Source organism: Hippopotamus amphibius, chromosome 13 (assembly GCF_030028045.1).
Source record: "Hippopotamus amphibius kiboko isolate mHipAmp2 chromosome 13, mHipAmp2.hap2, whole genome shotgun sequence".
Classification (NCBI taxonomy): Eukaryota; Metazoa; Chordata; class Mammalia; order Artiodactyla; family Hippopotamidae; genus Hippopotamus; species Hippopotamus amphibius.
This window is the reverse complement of record NC_080198.1, coordinates 103559249-103576952: the sequence shown is the minus strand read 5'-3', so window position 1 is coordinate 103576952 and position 17704 is coordinate 103559249. Positions and strand designations below refer to the sequence as shown.

The window sequence follows — 17704 nt, the reverse complement described above, 5'->3', positions numbered from 1 at the left end:
CACCGTCTGGACGGCATTCTGTTTATCCATCCGTCGGCTGAGGGACGTTAGGGCTGCTATGGACACGTGTACCAATGTGGGGCAGACATTTGTTTTCATTTCTCTTGGGTCTGTACCTAGGTGTGGAACTGCTGGGTCATATGCGAACTTCACATTTAATTTTTCTGAGGAACTACCAGGCTGTTTTCCAAAGCGGCTGCACCATTTTATATTCCCACCAGCAGTGCCTGATGATTCCAATTTTCTCTGCGTCCTTGGCAGCATTTGTTTTTGCCTGTCTTTTGATTCTAGCCGTCCTGGTGGGTGTGAAGTGCTATCTTATGGTTTTGATTTGCATCTCCCTCATGGCTAATGACGTTGAGCATCTTTTTGTGTGCTTATTGGCCATTCGTGTATCTTCTTTAGAGAAATATCTATTCAGATAATTTGTTCATTTTTTAATTGCGTGTTTGTCTTTTTGTTGTTGAGTTATAAGAGTTTATGCGTTGTTTGTATCCTTATATATTTTTTATGTGTTCCAGGTACAAATCTCTTATCAGGTATATGATTTGCAGAAATTTCCTCTCATTCCTTGAGCTGTGTCTTCACTTTCTTGATGGCATCCTTTGACATACATATGTTTTTTATTTTGATGATATTCAATTTATCCATTTTTCCTTTTGTTGCTTGTGCCTGTGGTATCATGTCTAAGAAACCATTGCCTAATCCAAGATTTATATCTATGTTTTCTTCTAAAAGTTTAAAAGTTTGAGCTCTTATATTTAGGACTTTGGTGCATTCGAGTGAATTTTTCTGTATGGTATGTGGTCGGAGTCCAATTTCAGTCTTTTGCACGTGAATATTCAGTTTTCCCAGCACCATTACTTGAAAAGACTATGCTTTCTCCATTGACTTGGCTTGGCATCCTTCTTGAAAATAAGTTGATCATTAAATGTGAGGGCTTATTTCTGGACTCTCAGTTCTAATCCATTGATCTGTATGTCTGTCCTATGCCAGTACCACACTGTCTTGGTCACTGTAGCTTTGTAGTAAAATTTTGAAATCAGGAAATCGGAGTTCTCCAACTTTGTTCTTTTCCAAGATTGTTTTGGTTATTCTGGGTCCCGTGAATCTCCACACACATTTTTGGATCACATTATCAATTTCTGCAAAGAAGTCAGCTCGGTTTTGATATGGATTGCAGATCAGTTAGGGGAATATTTATATCTTAACAATATTGTCTCCAATCAATGAACATGGATGTCTTTCCATTCATTTAGGTCATCTTTAATTTCCTTCAAAAATGTTTCATAGTTTTCAGAATATAAGTATGGTACTCTTCTGTTACATTTATTAGTAATTTGTTTTTTAATTAATACACTATACTTAAATAAATAAAATAAAAAAAATACACTATACTTTTTAGAGCAGTTTTAGGTTTACAGAAAAATTGCTCACAAAATACAGAGAGTTCCCACATGTCCCCTCTCCCCCAGCCCCCCCCCCCCACACCCAGGCCCCTATTATTAACATGGATATAGTTGTTACAATTGCTGAACCAATATCGATACATTGTTACTAACTGAAGTCTATAGTTGACATTGGGGTCACTCTTGGTGCTGTACGTTCTATGGGTCTCCCCGTCCAGACCCCTGGCAACCACTCATCCTCTCTTTTTCTTTTTTTAAATTTTATTATTAATATTTTTTATGCTGCATCAGGTCTTTGTTGCTGCCTGCGGGCCTTCTCTAGTTGCACCCAGCAGGGGGTGGGAGGGCCAGTGGTGCGGGGGGCTGGGGGAGGGGAGGAGAGGGGGATGGGGGCACTCTTTGTTGCAGGCACAGGCTCTAAGCACACAGGCTCAGTAGCTGTGACACACAGGCTTAGTTGCCCCACTGCATGTGGGATCTTAGTTGCCCAACCAGAGATCGAACCCGCGTCCCGTGCATTGCAGGATGGATTCGTTACCACTGGACCACCAAGGAAGTCCCTCTCCTCCCTTGCTTTTGTTTTTTTTTTAATAAGTTTATGTATGTATGTATGTATTTACTTGCTGCATTGGGTCTTCATTGCTGCGCGCTCGGGCTTTCTCTAGTTGCGGTGAGTGGGAGCTGCTCTTGTTCGGGCTTCTCACTGGGCTCTAGGTGTGTGGGCTTCAGTAGTTGTGGCACATGGGCTTAGTTGCTCCACGGCATGTGGGATCTTCCCAGACCAAGGGTCGAACCTGTGTCCCCTGCTTTGGCAGGCAGATTCTTAACCACTGAGCCACCAGGGAAGTCTCCATCCTTTCTTTATCTCCATAGTTTTGCCTTTTCCAGAATGTCATAAAGTTGGAATCATACAGTATGTAGCCTTTTCCACTGGCTTCTTTCACTTAGAAATATGCATTTAAGTTTCCTCCATGTCTTTTATTTTTTTTATTTTTTTTAGATGACACTGAGTTTTTGTTTTCGTTTTGGCTGCATTGGGTCTTTGTTGCTGTGTGCCGGCTTTCTCTAGTTGTGGTGAGTGAGGGCTTCCCTTGTTGTGGAGCACAGGCTTTAGGCACACGAGCTTCAGTAGTTGTAGCACGAAGGCTCAGTAGTTGTAGCACACAGGCTTAGTTGCCCTGCAGCATGTGGGATCTTAGTTCCCTGCCCAGGGCTCGAACCTGCGTCCCCTGTATTGGAAGGTAGATTCTCAACCACTAGACCAGCAGGAATGGCCTTCCTCCATGTCTTTTCATGGCTTGATAGCTCATTTCTTTTTAGTGCTGAATAATGTTCCACTGTATGGATGGACCACAGTTTATCTATTTACCTATTGAAGGACATTTTGGTTGCTTCCAAGTTTTGGTAGTTATGAATAAAACTACTATAAACATTCCTGTGTGATTTTCTGTGTGGACAAATATTTTCAGCTCCTTTGGGTAAATACCAAGGAGCATAGCTGTTGGATCTAATGGTAAGAGAATGTTTAGTTTTCTAAGAAATGGCCACACTATCTTCCAATCTGACTGTATCATTTTGCATTCCCACCAGCAATGATGAGAGTTCCTGTTACTCCACATCCTCACCAGCATTTGGTGGTATCAGTGTTCTGGATTTTGGCCATTCCATTAGTATGTAGTGGTATCAAAATGTCGCTTTGATTTGTATCTCCCTTATTACATATATGTGGACCATCTTTTCATGTGCTTGTTTGCCATCTGTAAATCATCTTCAATGAGGTGTTTGTTCAGATTTTTGCCCATTTTAAACTTCAGTTTTTTATGTTCTTATTGTTGATATTTAATAGTTCTTTGCATATTTTGGATAACAGACATGTGTTTTCCAAATCTACCCCCAGTCTGTGGCTTTTCTTCTCATTCTCTTAACAATGTCTTTCACAGAGCAGAAGTTTTTAATTTTAATGAAGTTCAACTTAAGCGCCTTTTTCTTCCACGGACTATTTGGTGCTGTACCCAAGTCACCACCAACCCCCCACAGTCACTTGTATGTCCTTCCTTGTTTTCTTCTAGGGGTTTTACAGTTTTGTGTCTTACAGTTAGGTCTATACTTCATTTTTTAGTTAATTTTTGTGAAAGTTGTAAAATCTGTGTCTTTACAATGTGTTACGTGTTTTGGCATGTGGGTGTCCACTTGGTCCAGTAACATTTTTTGAAAAGACTATCTTTTCTCCATAGAATTGCCCTTTTCCTTTGTTGACGAGCACTTGACCAAATTTGTGTGATTCTGTATCTAGGCTCTCTATTGTCTTCTGTGGATCAGTTTATCTGTTTTCACCAATACCACACTAACTTGATCACTGTAACTTTATGGTGAGTCTTGATGTGAGATAGCCTCAGTCCTCCAACTTTATTCTTCTCCTTCAACACTGTGTTGGCTGTTCTGGACCTTTTGTCTCTCCATATAAACCTTAGATTCAATTTGTCCATATCTACAAAAAACTTGCTGGGATTTTTATTGAGATTCCATTGAACTGATAAATCCAGCTGGGAAGGACTGGAATCTTGACAATATTGAGTCACCCTATCCATGAACATGGAATATCTTTCCATTTGTTTGGATCTTCTTGGATTTCTTTCATCAGAAATTTGTAGTTTTCCACATATAGATTCTGTACATAATTCACAAGTTATTTTAAAATGTATTTCTAATTTTCCAAACACGAATTTTTAGAAAGCTGTCTTATTGTTTAATTCCATATTACTTGCAGAGAAGTCAGAAAGTGTTGTTTGTAAGAAATAATTTTTTCAAATTGTCTGAGACTTTCTTTGTGATTGAATACCTGGTCAGGATCAGGCTTCAGCTGTTGCTGATGTGGTATCTTCTGATGATCTAGATGCTGCTCTCCCATCGGTGTCTGCTTTCTCTGGTCAGAGGCTGGTGGGCGACCAACCTCCCCTGTCATCCTTCCCCAGCTTCAGGGGTCTCTATGTTAGTGTCTGGATCTTCGGGGTCAGGTTAGTCTTCTGTTTTACTTTGTATTTTTTGTTCATTTGTTCCTTGTTTTTTTGACCGTGTTGGTCTTCATTGTTAAGCACGGGCTTTTCTCTAGTTGTGGAGAGTGGGGGCTACTCTTCATTGCAATGTGCAGGCTTCTCATTTCAGTGGCTTCTCTTCTTGTGGAGCACAGGCTCTAGGCACGAGGGCTTCAGTAGTTGCAGCATATGGGCTCAGCAATTGTGGTTCACGGGCTCTAGAGTGCAGGTTCAGTAGTTGTGGTACATGGGCCCTAGAGCAAGCGGGCTTCAGAAGTTGTGGCATGTGACTTCAGTAGTTGTGGCACACGGACTCTAGGGTGCAGGCTCAGTAGTTGTGGCGCATGTGCTTAGTGGCTCCACGGTATGTGGGATCTTCCTGGACCAGGGATTGAACCCATGTCCCCTGCATTGGCACTTGGATTCTTAATCACTGAGTCACCAGGGAAGTCCCAGGTTAGTCTTTAAGTCTGAAACTTCAGCTACTCTCTCATCAACTATTGCCTCTGTGTCCTCCCACTTTTCTTCTGTTAAATCTGTCTGCCAGGCCAGCCCTTGACCACCCTTCAGTGTTCACCTGCCTTCCTGCTCCACTGCCCCTCTGGTCATCATCTGCACACAGACACCTGACTGTTACTGGGCTGCTGTGCCCCCCTCTGTGTTTTATGAGGGTTCCAGGGAGACATGAGTCCTGCTACTGCCACCATCTTCACTGAATCCACACGGATTTCTAACACAGGCAAACACGTGGAACACACGATAACCCCCATGTTCTGGGTACCTGGTAGCAGGCTGAATACCTTCTTCTGCATCTTGCCTATCTTAACGGTGTGCCCTGGACACCACCCTGGAGGTGACCCGGTGACAGCATGTACAGGTGTCTGGTGCTCCTTTTACAGTTGCAAGAACCCCTGTGTGGAGGGTCAATGGCTTATTAAGTACTTGTGCTTGATGCCCTGTGGACTGTTCCAGCTTTTTCTATTACATATTGTGTTGCAGTTAGTAACCTTGTTCGTGCACCTTTTGCATTTTTGCTAGCGCACCTTTAGGATAACTTCCTACCAGGTGATTGCTGGACCAAAGCATGAATCTCATGTTATTTTACTGGACATTGTCAATCTCCCCCTGTTCCCGCCAACAACACACGAGATGAGAGTCTTGCCAACAAGGTAAGTTGTCAAGTGCTGGGGTTTTGTTGCGAGATTGGTTGAGAGGACTCAGCAGATACCTGAGGACAGGCCTGAGGATGGGAGAATCCATGTGGGCGGCTGGGGAGGGCCACCCAGGCCTGGGAGAAGCTCAGTCATGGCCTTGAGGTGTGAGAGTCTGGCAGGTCCAGGAGTGCCAAGGGGGCCAGGCAGCTGGAGGAAGTCAAGGGAAGAGCAGTGGAGGCCAGGCCAGAGTCGGGGCAGGGCCCAGGCCCAAGGCAGGACCACGGAGACCTGGAGCAGCCGCTGGGCTGCTGGGCAGAGGCCTGGCACACTCAAACCCAGGCTCTGGGCGGTCGGCCCATTGGCTGCTCTGCTGGGAGAGACCAGGGTTCTGAGGCGGAGGCTGTGGCACCAGCTGCACGGGCCAGGTGGGTCAGGCCATCAGCTGCGGAGGCTGAGCGTCACGGCTGCGTTAGGCACATCTGAAGACAGATGCGAGAGGACGTCCCATGAATTGGATGTGGGAAAACAGAAAGAGAGGAATCAGGCGTGAGTCCGACTGTCTGTGGCCCAGTGGCAGAAAAGATGGAGCGCCATTGGCTGAGAAGGGAAAGTTCGCCATCTGCAGTTCACCAAGGGACACACGGGTGCACGGACGCTCAAGCTCAAGGCCACGCAGCAGAGTGAGGGCGCTGGCCAGGAGTGGCCACAGGGAGAGGAGAGGAGGATGGCTGGGGGGCTGAGAAGGTGCCAGTCAGAGGGCAGAATACAGGGCAATGGGCTACAGGGAAAGTGTCTTCAGGAGGAGAGAGCAGCGCAGGGGGTCAGAGATGATGGCAGATGCAGCCCACAAAGTCTGGGGTGACCTGGACTAGAGTGTTTTCCAGGGCGGGGGTGGGGAGGGCAGAAGCCTGCCAGGTTAAGAGACAAAACGGAGGGAAATTGGGGCGGGTGACTGTGGACAGCGCTTCTGAGGAGTCGTGCTACAAAGACAAGCAGGGAAGCACTCGGTCAAGAGAGAGCCCGTGTGTTCTGTCCTGTTGTTCAGATGGGCAGCCTCACCAGAATGGTCCATCAGAGAAGAGGAGGACAGGCCCATCAGGAGAGGGGGCAGGGAGGGGGCGCCCCTGGGGGGTGGCTGGGAGGCAGAGGAGTGAGGACTGCTCACTCTCTGGGGAAAGAGGAGGCATGGGTGCGGTGGGGTGGGGGTCTCCTCTCACGGCTTGTGTCCTGGTTTCTGGTTCCTTCTTTCTGTTCTGCCCTCTTGAGGAATAACCCCACAATGGAACCTGTACACTTCAGTGAGTTCTGATCCATGTACACACTCAGGAGCTTATCACCACCATCGACACATCACACACTTCCATCATGCTAGGTGTCCTTGGGCCCCGTGACCCCCACTCGTGTGCTTTTGCTCTGAGTGAGGCCCCTGGAAGGTTTCAGGCAGAGGAGGGGCGTTTCTTGTCGAATGTGTTATGAGAGTTACCATTTCGTGTTAAGGATAGATTTGGGGCCAAGGAAAGAAGCCGAAGGCCAGTCCTGAAGTGATGTGCCCACTGGGGGACTCGATGGCCTGGGACCAGGCTGGGGGTGGGGGTAGGGGAGTCATGGCAGATTCTGAGGGGCCTACTGACAGCATAGATGGGCTGGAAGGACCTCCGTGCTTCAGCTCAGCAGGTAGGAAGGAGCCCACCTGCTACGGGGCTGTGGAAAGGTCAGAAGTTGACCTTCTGACATCAGAGCCTGAGCTCCCTAGAGATATCGCAGCACAGATGTAGCTGGGCAGCTGGACACAGGAGCCCAGGGTTCAGGGTCGAGGCCTGGGGTGTTTTCACCGATGAGGTCACCTGGGAGAACAAGCAGGCAGCCCAGATGTCCGGGCTGCACGCTCAGCAGGCGACCCTAGGTCTGGAGCGAATCTGGAACCACTGCCGTGCCTTGTGCTCTTGCTCCGGGCTCTCTTCCATTTGCAGACTGGTGTCAGGGCTGTCAGATGACTTCCAGGGGTCACTTTGCCCTCAGCCTAGGGCTGCTCCCTGTCTGCTGTCCTCTGGGCCCCCACTTCCGATCTGGGTCAACGGCGCTTCCATTTCACTGGAAAACAGAAGCAGCTAGAAGAAACTAGGCATCGGGGTCTGCCCCCCTCGTCCCAAGTGAAGGGCCACCAGCTGCCCCCTGCACCCTGTCCCCAGTCCTAGGTGGGGACCTGAGCTCATGAGCATGGTCATCTGTCCCCTGCACACAGTCATCACCGCTGAGGTCGCCAGGGCTCAACCCAAAAGACACTCCACCCGGGTGTCTCCTCCTCCTGGCACCCGAGCTGTTTGTGGCTTCCATCCACAGCCTTGAACAACTGTCTCTATTTGCCCTCCTCCCCTGAGCAATCTGTTTTCACCCCAGCAGTGCATCCACGCTGCACTGGCCATGGCCCCAGAGGGGCCTCACTACCCTCATCTCTCCACCCCTCTCCCCTGGGGTCCTCCTCCCCACCCTGTTCCATCTGGGTCTTTCTCACTGGCTCCTGGACTCCGGGGTTTCTCCACCGGGAGAGCTGCAGGGGGCGTGGTCCCCCCTCGCTTACTCATTCCCTGGACCATCTCATCATCTCCAGATGCTGCAAGCTCACTCACACTACTTCTGCAGCCCGCAGCCTCACAGCAGTCCCAGTTGGGGGTCTAGTGACATCACCATCCCCAGATGGCCAGCAGCGGCCCATCCCTCCTCTCACGGCTGCTCCCCCAACAGTCCCATGCCTCCCGCCCTCCACAGCACCACCGGGTGCAGCGCCCTGGCTCTCCCCTGCGCTGCCTCCCGCTCCAGCCCCGCCCCCACAGACAGAGGGCAGCGCGAGGCCAGCCTCATGCCGACAGCCCTCTGCTCGGACAGCCCAGGGACCTCGCCATCTGATCTCATCTCCAGCCTCACTGTGCCCTCTAGCTTTCGGGCTGGTGTCTAGAAAGCATCCTCCACAACCCCCTCCCACTTTGGGGCCTGCGGCTGGCTGGACTCCCTGCCTGTGAACCGCCCCCAACTCCAGATACTTACAGGGCTCGCTCCCTGCTCCCTTCTGTGCCCGTTCACTCTATGTAACCAACTCCGGACACCCACTGCCTCCCCCACCCGGCTTGTTTCCCACAGGACACCACATTGACGTTTTCCTCTGTTATTCCCGCCCCCCTCGCAGTGCGGACCCCACGTGGGCGTGGACGTCACGGTCACGGTTTATAGCTCCAGGGCGGGGCCCGCAGAAAGGCGGACACATGGACGAGTTGTGGGGTCAGCCTTGTCGCCTACCGTTCAGGAGACCGGCAGGCAGGGTCCCTGTCTGTCCGCGGTGCCCCCGCTCCTGCCTGGTGCTAGTTCCCAGGAAAAATAGGAATGGAAGAACAAGACCGCCTTCCTCGGAGGAAACACCGGGTCCGGGACCAGGGCTCTACGCCAGCTGCCTGCAGGGTCCAGGGTTCCGCCAGCGGCGCCCCAGCCGGAAGCAGCACCCGCCGGCCACGCCCCGGCCCCGCCCCAGGCCGGGGATCGCGCCCCGCCTCCTTGAGGCCCCGCCCCATCTCTGGCCCCGCCTCCCAGGCCCCGCGCCGGTCTCACGCACCCTGCTGGGTCTCTGCTCAGAGCCCGGCCCAGAGGCTCCCTCTGACCCCGCCCCCTGTCACCTCCCACACACCCCCCCCACCACGCCCCCTTCCGGGTCCCGCCCCCGGCACCCTCTTCTCTCCAGGTCCCAGGGACGAGCCCAGCCAGGGTGCGCCTGCGCCCTCTGACCACGCCCAGGCCCCGCCCCGGGACCCACCCCCTCCGGGCCCCGCCCCTGTCCCGGCTGCCGGGTGGGAGCCGGGCCGCGCAACGCGCATGCTCCAAGAGCGGCGCCCCCGACTCTGCGCTCGGCTCCGCTCGGGTATTTCCGCCTCTTTGTTTTAAACTCCGGACGGGTTTTTTTCTCCTGCTCTTGGGGGGGACCCGGAGGGAGCGGCGCCCCCTCCCCCTCCCGGCGCGGCCCCCGCGTGCGCCCCGCTCGCCCGCAGCTGAGACGGCAGGTCAGTGAGTCCGCGCCCCGCCGGGCCTGGCCCCGCGGCGCCCGCTCCACAGGCCGCGGCCTCGGCCGTGTCCGGGCCCGGAAGGCTCCGAACCCCGGCCCGCGCCCCTGCGCCCTCGTCGGCCCGGTCTGCGGAGCCCCGACTCCGTTTGGCAGGCCCGGGCCCGGGCCGGACCCACGGGGGGCCCGACCCTGGACGGGTCACCGGGGAGGGACCAGGGAGGACCGGACCTCTGGACGGGTCACTGCGGAGGGACCAGGGAGGACCAGACCCCAGGACGGGCCACCGGGGAGGGACCAGAGAGGACTGGAGCCCAGGACGGGCCACCGGGGAGGGACCAGGGAGGACCGGACCTCTGGACGGGTCACTACGGAGGGACCAGGGAGGACCAGACCCCAGGACGGGCCACCAGGGAGGGACCAGGGAGGACCGGACTTCTGGACGGGCCACCACGGAGGGACCAGGCAGGACTAGACCCCAGCACGGGCCACTGGGGAAGGCTAGACCCTGGGACTCACCGAGAAAAGGACTAGGAAGCACTGGACCCTGAGACAGATCACCTAGGAGAGCCCAACCCTGATTTGGGTCATGGATGGAGGGTCCAGCCTCACTGTGGGTCATGGAGGAGGGTTGGAACCTTAAGACTCAGCAGGAATCAGAGAGCTGGACCCTGGGACAGGTCACTGGGCAGGACCAGGACCCAGGAACAGCTGGGACACTGGGGTGGGTCACCGGGGGAGGTCTGGACCCCAGGATCCCGGAACCGTCCTGTGAGCACCTCTGGGGCCCTGGGACATCCCCTCCTTCCCAGGAGGCTGGGGCCCTGGGACTGTGCCGTGAGGAGGGCTCTTGCCTTGTGACAGGCTCCAGGGGTTACCCGGGTAGGTTGTGCAGGAGCGTCGGGTGCTGGGGCAGCCGTGGGGAAGGCTGACTCCCAGAGAGGGCCAGGGCCACACTGCGAGCTGGAACCTGGAGACAGGGCCCCAGGGAGGACTCAAGGGTGGTCTGTAGGAGTGCTGGGACCCCAGGCTGGACCCTCAGGGGGTTGAGCCCTGGGGCAGGTTCCAGAGGTATCCAGGATCTGCCCAGCCCGCCGAACTGGACCCACTTGCTCTGGAGCATCAGGGACCTTGGTCGCCTGAGCCCCACAGGTGCAAACCAGCTCTCTCCGTGAGGCCCCTGAGCACCTGGGCCCCACAAACCTGACCGTTAGCAGACGCTTCCTAGGCTGGCCCTGGGGGTAGGCAGGGTTGAGGCCCCTACTCCCGGCTCTGGGAACTCGAGGAGGGGGGCTCCTAGTCCACACGGGCTCCGTGCCCCAGGCCAGCGCTGTGCCTCTCCCCAGACCCAACGAGCTGCCCCCTACCCTGTCCTCCCAGTCCCTGCGCCAGGGCTGCTGTCCTTTCCTTGCCTGGGCCCTGTGGTCAGTGTCAGGCACCTTCAGCCACTCCTGCCCTCCCCTCCCTCTGGTGTTGTCACCAAGAGGGCCCCATTCTCAAGGTGTGGAGGTGTTTTCAGTGTCCAGGCGTTTCCAGGAGGGGTGGGGTCCACGTCGGGAGTGCGGGCTGCGGGAGGAGTTTGGGGCCAGTCAGCCCGGTGTGTGTCAGGTGATCCGCGAGGCGCCTTCTCCACTCCTGGAAAGGACCTTGGGTGGGGGCTTTGCTTCTCCGAAACTGTCCAGTCAGACTTGATCAGATCTTGCCCACATTGTCTTTAATTTGGAAGTGGGGATGGAGAAGTGCTGCCCTTTGGCTGGGAAGGGCGGCAGAGTGTGTCCAGTAGGATACTATGGGAGGAGCTTGAGAGGGTGAAACGCCGGGCAGCCCCTGGGTCCCGGCCAGGGTGGGCGTGCAGCACCTCCTCTGCAGGACAGAAGGCACCGGTGCTCTCAGAAAGGCCCACCTGGTTGGGGTGAGGCGTGGTGACCCTGAGACTCCCAAGGGGGATGCTCCGACTGGTCCATTCAGTATTGCATGTTGTTCGATAACTTCATTTCTTGGTTACTCTGGAGAAAACCCCTTTGGATTTTCATTGTCACATCTTGTAGGACCTAAGCTTAAGCGAATGGAGTCCTTGAATGGTCCAGCCTGGAAGCTTTCACTTGTCAAATGTAACCACACTTGGAATCTTCTTACTCAGTGCTCACTTTTCCTGCTTGTTTGTTTTTTAACATATAGTTTACTTTTTTAAAAACTTAATTTGCTTTGTGAAGGTTTGGAAAAGACTTGCAAAACCGGGCATTCAGGTTTGGTTAGGCTCTTTATTTTCCCATTTTTGGATTTCTGGAGGTGTGATGGTGCTGGGTGGTTGTATTATTCATATGTTATTGTCCCACAAATTACCCCAAAATGTAGTACCTTAGAACGACACCAGTTATTATCTCGTGGTGTCTGTGGGTCAGGAGTTCGGGCACAGCTTAGCTGGGTCCTTGGGCTCAGGGTCTCACAGGCTGCAGTCAGAGTGCGGGTGGGGCTGTGGTCTCGCCTGTAGGCTCGGCTGAGGGGGTCTGCTTCCAGGCTGCTGGCTGGAGATGTCGACCGCGGGGCAGCTTGAGGGAGCCCGCAGCAGAGCAAGAGAGCCGGCAGGAGCCCACGCTCTCGTGACCTAATCTTGGCAGGGATATCCCATCCCTTTTACCGTCTCCTTTGTTAGAACCGAGACACCAGGCCCAGCCCATGCTGGAGGGGGAGGAACTCCACAAGGGTGTGCTTCCCGGGAGGGGGTGGGGGCCACCGGACCTTCCTAATGCCTGGCCTTGATCAGGTGTTAGCGCCTGAAGGGCCTGTACCTGAGAGGTGCCCTGCAGGTGAATGAATAGGATTGTGTGGAGCAGTGCTCAGCCGGAGGTTTCAGCAGCTCAGCTGTCTCTTGAGTTACACAGGTTGCTCTGATGTCACCATTATGATGATATGACGATGCTGGAGTTTACACATGATGGGAGAGAAGTTACAAATAGGAAAGATTTTTAGGAATTAACTTAGAACACCTGTAGCAAGCCAAACCAAAAGCACCCCCCTCACACACACACACACACACACACACACAAATTGTCATGTGTGCGTTGGTGATGTAGAGTTCTTTGAAGCTTCAAGTGCAGTGATTTTAGTTGTTTCTAGAGCTTTATTTTATTCCTGCCAGTTATTTTGCTCCAGAAATTATAAACTGATGGTTGTAAGACATTTTTAAGATGTGAGATTCCAGAATGTTTTGGATACTTGACCCTTGTAGGGAAGGGTTCTCCAGGAACCTGTGCACATGGGCCCCCCTGCCTGGTGCCCAGACTCTGCTGCCTGGGTTTGCGGTGCTGGGGCTGGGGCGCAGGGCTGTGAAGGGCGCCCATGCAGGGCACACACACGAGGCCTCCCTTGAGGACTTGTCACACCGAGGAGGGTGGCATCCCCTCCTCCCACCCTGCTCTCTGGACCTGCCAGGTTTCTTCCCTGCTGGGGTGAGGCAGGGCCCTTTGCCGGTGATTGGAATTATTTATTGAGTTGTTAGGTCTGGGTTGTAAAGCCGGGTTGTTTTGGTCTGTGCTGTTACTCTTTAATCTACTAAATGGCAGGAGTTATTTCATTGGAGCTTTATTTGGTTAATGGTCAGAATAAAATTTGAGGTTGAGAATGTAGTTTTCTATTGAAATATGTTGAAGTTTGGGGACAGTTTCTTATACCTTTCTGATATTTGCTGTCACTATTGCAAAAATGCTGCACAATTCATTGTGCTTCAAAAAATGGAACTGTTCTTCATTTCTGCAAGTTGATGGTTTTTCCTTGAGTTTTAAAAAGTGAGGTTTGTGAAAGTAACTAGGCTGTCTTTTCTCAGCTGCACGTCTCTCCCTACAGCGCAGTCCTGTGAAGGCCTAAGGGGCAGTAATGAAGCCCTAACATGTGACGAGGGGGTTGCGGCAGGCGTGTTGCTTCAGAATTCCCAAACTCACTAGAAAATATCGTCCTTAAAAACGAATTGTTAGGTCAACTGGTGTTTTTTGAAGAGAACTTCTAATGCTTAGGTGAATTTAGAGAGTGGAGGTTAACTGGATTTTTTTTTTTTTTTGTAAATACATCAATATTTGCTGAACTTTGCTACATTAACAGTAAATTCTGCGTGTTTAACACAAAATAAGCAAACAGTAGAAAGCTGTCCACAGACCCCTTGAAGCCCTCTGCTAACGTGCGGGTCCTGTGCGGGTCTCGTGAGGGCCCGTGGGTGTTGTGGGCTCTTAGCAGCGGCTGTATGTGTTGATTCTTGGCAGGGTCTGGCCCGTAATAGGTGCTCAGTGAAGAGTCAGTAAAAGCTGACTTTGTTGTTCCCTGTCGTGGCCCTGTTCTGAAGGTGTCCGGTGTATTAACACCTTCAATCTTTTTTTTCTTTTCTTAATCTTTTTTTTCAAAGTATTTATTTAGCTGCGCCAGGTTTTAGTTGCGGTGTGTGGGACCTTTTCTGGTTGCGGCATGGCAGTTCTTAGTTGCGGCATGGCAGTTCTGAGTTGCGGCATGGCAGTTCTTAGCTGCGGCATGCGATCTAGTTCTCTGACCAGGGATCGAACCCCGGGCCCCCTGTGTTGGGAGTGCAGAGACTTAGCCACTGGACCACCAGGGACGTCCCAACACCTTCGATCTTAAAAGTCACCCCAGGACGCTCTCTGCTCACCTGTGTTTGCCTGGTGAGGAGAGAGAGGCTCAGTCCAGGCAGTAAGGGGCAGAGGGGATTATGAGCCTCTTGTCTTTTTTTCCAAGTGTATTTGGTCTTACTTTTTCACTGAAGATTTTGAGAAAAAAAAAGACAGTGGAGAAAAACCAAAAGAACTAGACAGTGAGCGCTCTTCCACACTCCCCTGGATCCGGCAGTTACTTAGGCTGTACCATGTGTGCTTATCTCTTTTTTAAAATACATATTTACTGTTGAATCATCTGAAAGTAGCTGCAAACCACCTGCCACGTTCCTTAGGCGATTCAGAGCATGTAGGTCCTAGTAAGAGGATGGTCTCCACACAACTGCAATGTCATGATCACACCTGAGAAGTGGACACATACCACATACTGGCTAATTTCCTGTCCACTTTCAACTGGCTCCACGATTGTCTCAAGAGTGTCTTCAGGGCATTTTCCCTGAACCAGACACAGGCGGTTCCCCATGGGGCACTGGGGGTCTCGCCCCCTTTAGTGTCTTTCAGGCTCCTCACTTTCCCAAACCCACAGCGTCGACTTCTCCAGGCCACCTGTCACATCAGTCTTTTTCTGATTCTTCACTTACAGTGCTGTGCCCCTGCGTCTCTTGTCCCCTGTTTACTCCGTAGACTAAAGGAGGGGTGAGTGGAGGCTGGGCCAGGCTCCTGGTGGCGATGGCCTCTCAGGCGCTGTGAGTGCTGCGTGTCCTGCTGTTGGGTTATGGCGCTGCTGGGTCAGCCCTGCTGGTCACACTCCTTGTGCCTCAGTTCCCAGGCCCAGTGGGCTGGGCCGAGTCTCCAGGGAGCGGAGACCGTCAGGAGCCCAGGGGCGTCGTGCCTTCGTGCTGGAGAGCTGCCCTCGCTCTTGCAAGAGGGTGACTCTTATCAGCCTCCTCCATCCCGTTGCCTGACAGGGAAGTGTCCTGGGGCCTTGGCGTCGCTTCTCACAGACACACGGTGGTGAGTCCCACTCCAGTCGGCTTTGTTGCTTTTAGCAGACTTCATAAAAGGTTTGGTGGGTAGAAAGCTTTTGAAATTGTTAGGGGAAATAGGACTTCTGCTATCAAATAGGGTCTCCTCTACATAGAGAAGCTGCTTCCGTACCCTGGAGATGGGACCTGCTAGGGGCGGCCTTGCGTCACGAAAGAGCCGGAACAGGGTGTCTCAGCACACCTGCCGGGTGAAAATGCCACAGACAGGGTGGCTGAAGCGGCAGGCGTTTAGTTCTCACAGTCCTGGAGGCTGGGGTCCACGCTCGGCACGCTGGCGGCTTTGGTCCCCAGTGGGCCCCGTCCAGGCCTGCAGCCGCGCCTCCGTACTGGTCCCTCACGGGCAGACGGGAGCACGCTGGTCCCTGCCTCTCGGGGCACCAGTCCTGTCCTGGGCCCGCCCTGCTGCACCTCAGCCTCCCCAGGGCCCCCCGTTTGGGGGGAGGTTCGGGCGTCAGCATGTGCATTCGGGGGCATAGTCCGTCCGTGCCAGGGGCTTCCACGTCTTCCTCGTGTTTCTTAACCTCATTCTTGTCTCTGGACTTGGGGGAAGAGTTGCCTACTGTGGTGACTACTCTGCATTTTACGTGCTTAGGAAACTAGCCCTTTCTTCTGCCAGCAACTTCCATTTCTCTAAACACCATTGTCGTGTTTTCTATTGCTGGAAAGCAAATTGCCACGAACTTAGTGGCTTAAAGGGACACCCAGTTATTAGTCGCAGTTCCATGGGTCAGAAGTCCAGTAGGGTGTGGCTGACTCCTCTGCTCAGGGCCTCAGAGGCTGAAGTCAGTGTGCAGGCCCAGCTGCAGCTGTTGTCTGGGACTCACCGGCTGGGGACTGCCCTCAGCTCCTGGAGGCCCCGCCGTTCTTTGCCCGGGGCCGTGGGCAGTTGACAGACCATGTTGCCTTCTGCCAGGTCAGCAGGACTCGGCCCTCTGACCATCTCTTGTGCCACCAGCTGGAGAAACCTCTGCTTTGAAAGACCATGCAATTTGGTCAGGCCGCTGGATACTCACCCTGTTTTAAGGTCAACTGGTTGGAGACCTTAATTACATCTTCAAAAACCCCTTTACAGCAGTAGGTAGGATAATAAGGGTGCAGGTACGTGTACACCAGTTCCCAGAATCTTGGGGCCTCTCAGAATTCTGCCTACTATAGTCTCCCCTCTGGCGCCCCCCCAAATCCATATCCCCCAAGTGCAAAACACGCTTGCCCCTCGCTTCCAAGTTTCCTCAGAGTCTCACCCCCTGGATCACCTGTCTGGTGTGACCCACCAGGTGCAGCTGTGAACCAGCGAGGCGGGCGCTTTGCCTGCCCCCAGCACCTCAGGGCGGACGTGCCAGCAGGCTGTTCTAGTTCAAAGGTGGGGATCCCAGCCTAGGTCCATGGTTCTGCCCGTGGTTTTCTCGTGAAGGGGCCGTGTGTCTGCAGTGGCGTGGGGTCCACAGGCAGCTGCCTGCCAGTGGAATCTTAGGGTCCCCCAGCCCTTTCGCTGCATTTTTCATGCTTCTCCAAAGCTTGCATCTGAGTGAGAAATCGACGTGATTATGTAAATACAGTCTGTTTCAGGCTGCCTTCTAACTGCACCTCCCCTTTCGCCTCACTTTGCCTGACGTTACTGTCCTGGTCCATGTTCCGGAGGGTCGGGCCTGAGCTCCGCACCCTCCTTGGCCCTGCGTCCCGTCTGGAGGCCTCGTGCTGGGCTTGCAGGGTACCTTGCCCTGCCTGCACAGTGCCCCAGGTCAGCGCTGAGAGGTCCCTGTGCACGGCTGGCCGCTGGCTCCTGGTGGTCACCGGTGCATCTGTGCTGACGCACCTGCTGGCACCTGACACATGCTCAAGGGCATTTTCTGAGTGGTGTTTGAGCGCGTTTCCTGAGACCTCTGAAAGTTCACACTTGGTGAGTAGTTTGGCTGCACACAGCCTCCACGTGAAGGTGTCTTTCCTGGGACCCTGGAAGGAGTCGATGCTTTGTCTCGTGGAGCTCGGCGTTGCAGGTGCAGAGTCTGGCGCTGGCTGACTCCTGCCCCGTGTGGGGCACCCCCTTTCCCTGGAGCCTTTGGGGCCTTTCCTTGTGCCTTTGATGGCTTCAAATGCGGGGGCAGGATGTGGGTCCGCACTTGGGCCTTTGCCATCCGATTCTTCCAGCTGTGGAAATACTCGAATCCTTTTTTTCCAAGTCATGAAATATTGGGAATAAACGAGCATGGGGGCGACACAGGAATGCATGTGCACTCATTACCCAGCTTGAGAAGTAAAACACTAGACTGTATGTCAAATCTCCTTCTCTGTTTTCTTTTTCTGAAACACCTGTTAGTTGGATGTTGCGTCTCTTCTACTTCCTGTCTTTTCTACCCTTTGGAAGGATTTTCTCAACTTTATCATACAGTCCTTCTGTTGAATTTTCAATG

General features: G+C 53.1%; 1 protein-coding gene across 9 annotated transcripts in view; it reads left to right on the top strand.

The window, feature by feature from the left end:
* Window positions 1-9407: 9407 nt before the first annotated feature.
* PCGF3 (polycomb group ring finger 3) overlaps window positions 9408-17704 on the top strand; it is a 53525-nt gene continuing 45228 nt past the window's right edge. For 8 of the 9 annotated variants that reach the window (XM_057705226.1, XM_057705232.1, XM_057705228.1 and 5 more), the window contains exon 1: window positions 9414-9638. The gene's annotated coding sequence lies outside the window, so the exon portion shown is untranslated. Of the gene's footprint in view, window positions 9639-17704 lie in introns of all 9 variants that reach the window. The other variant, XM_057705225.1, reaches the window with a different exon arrangement.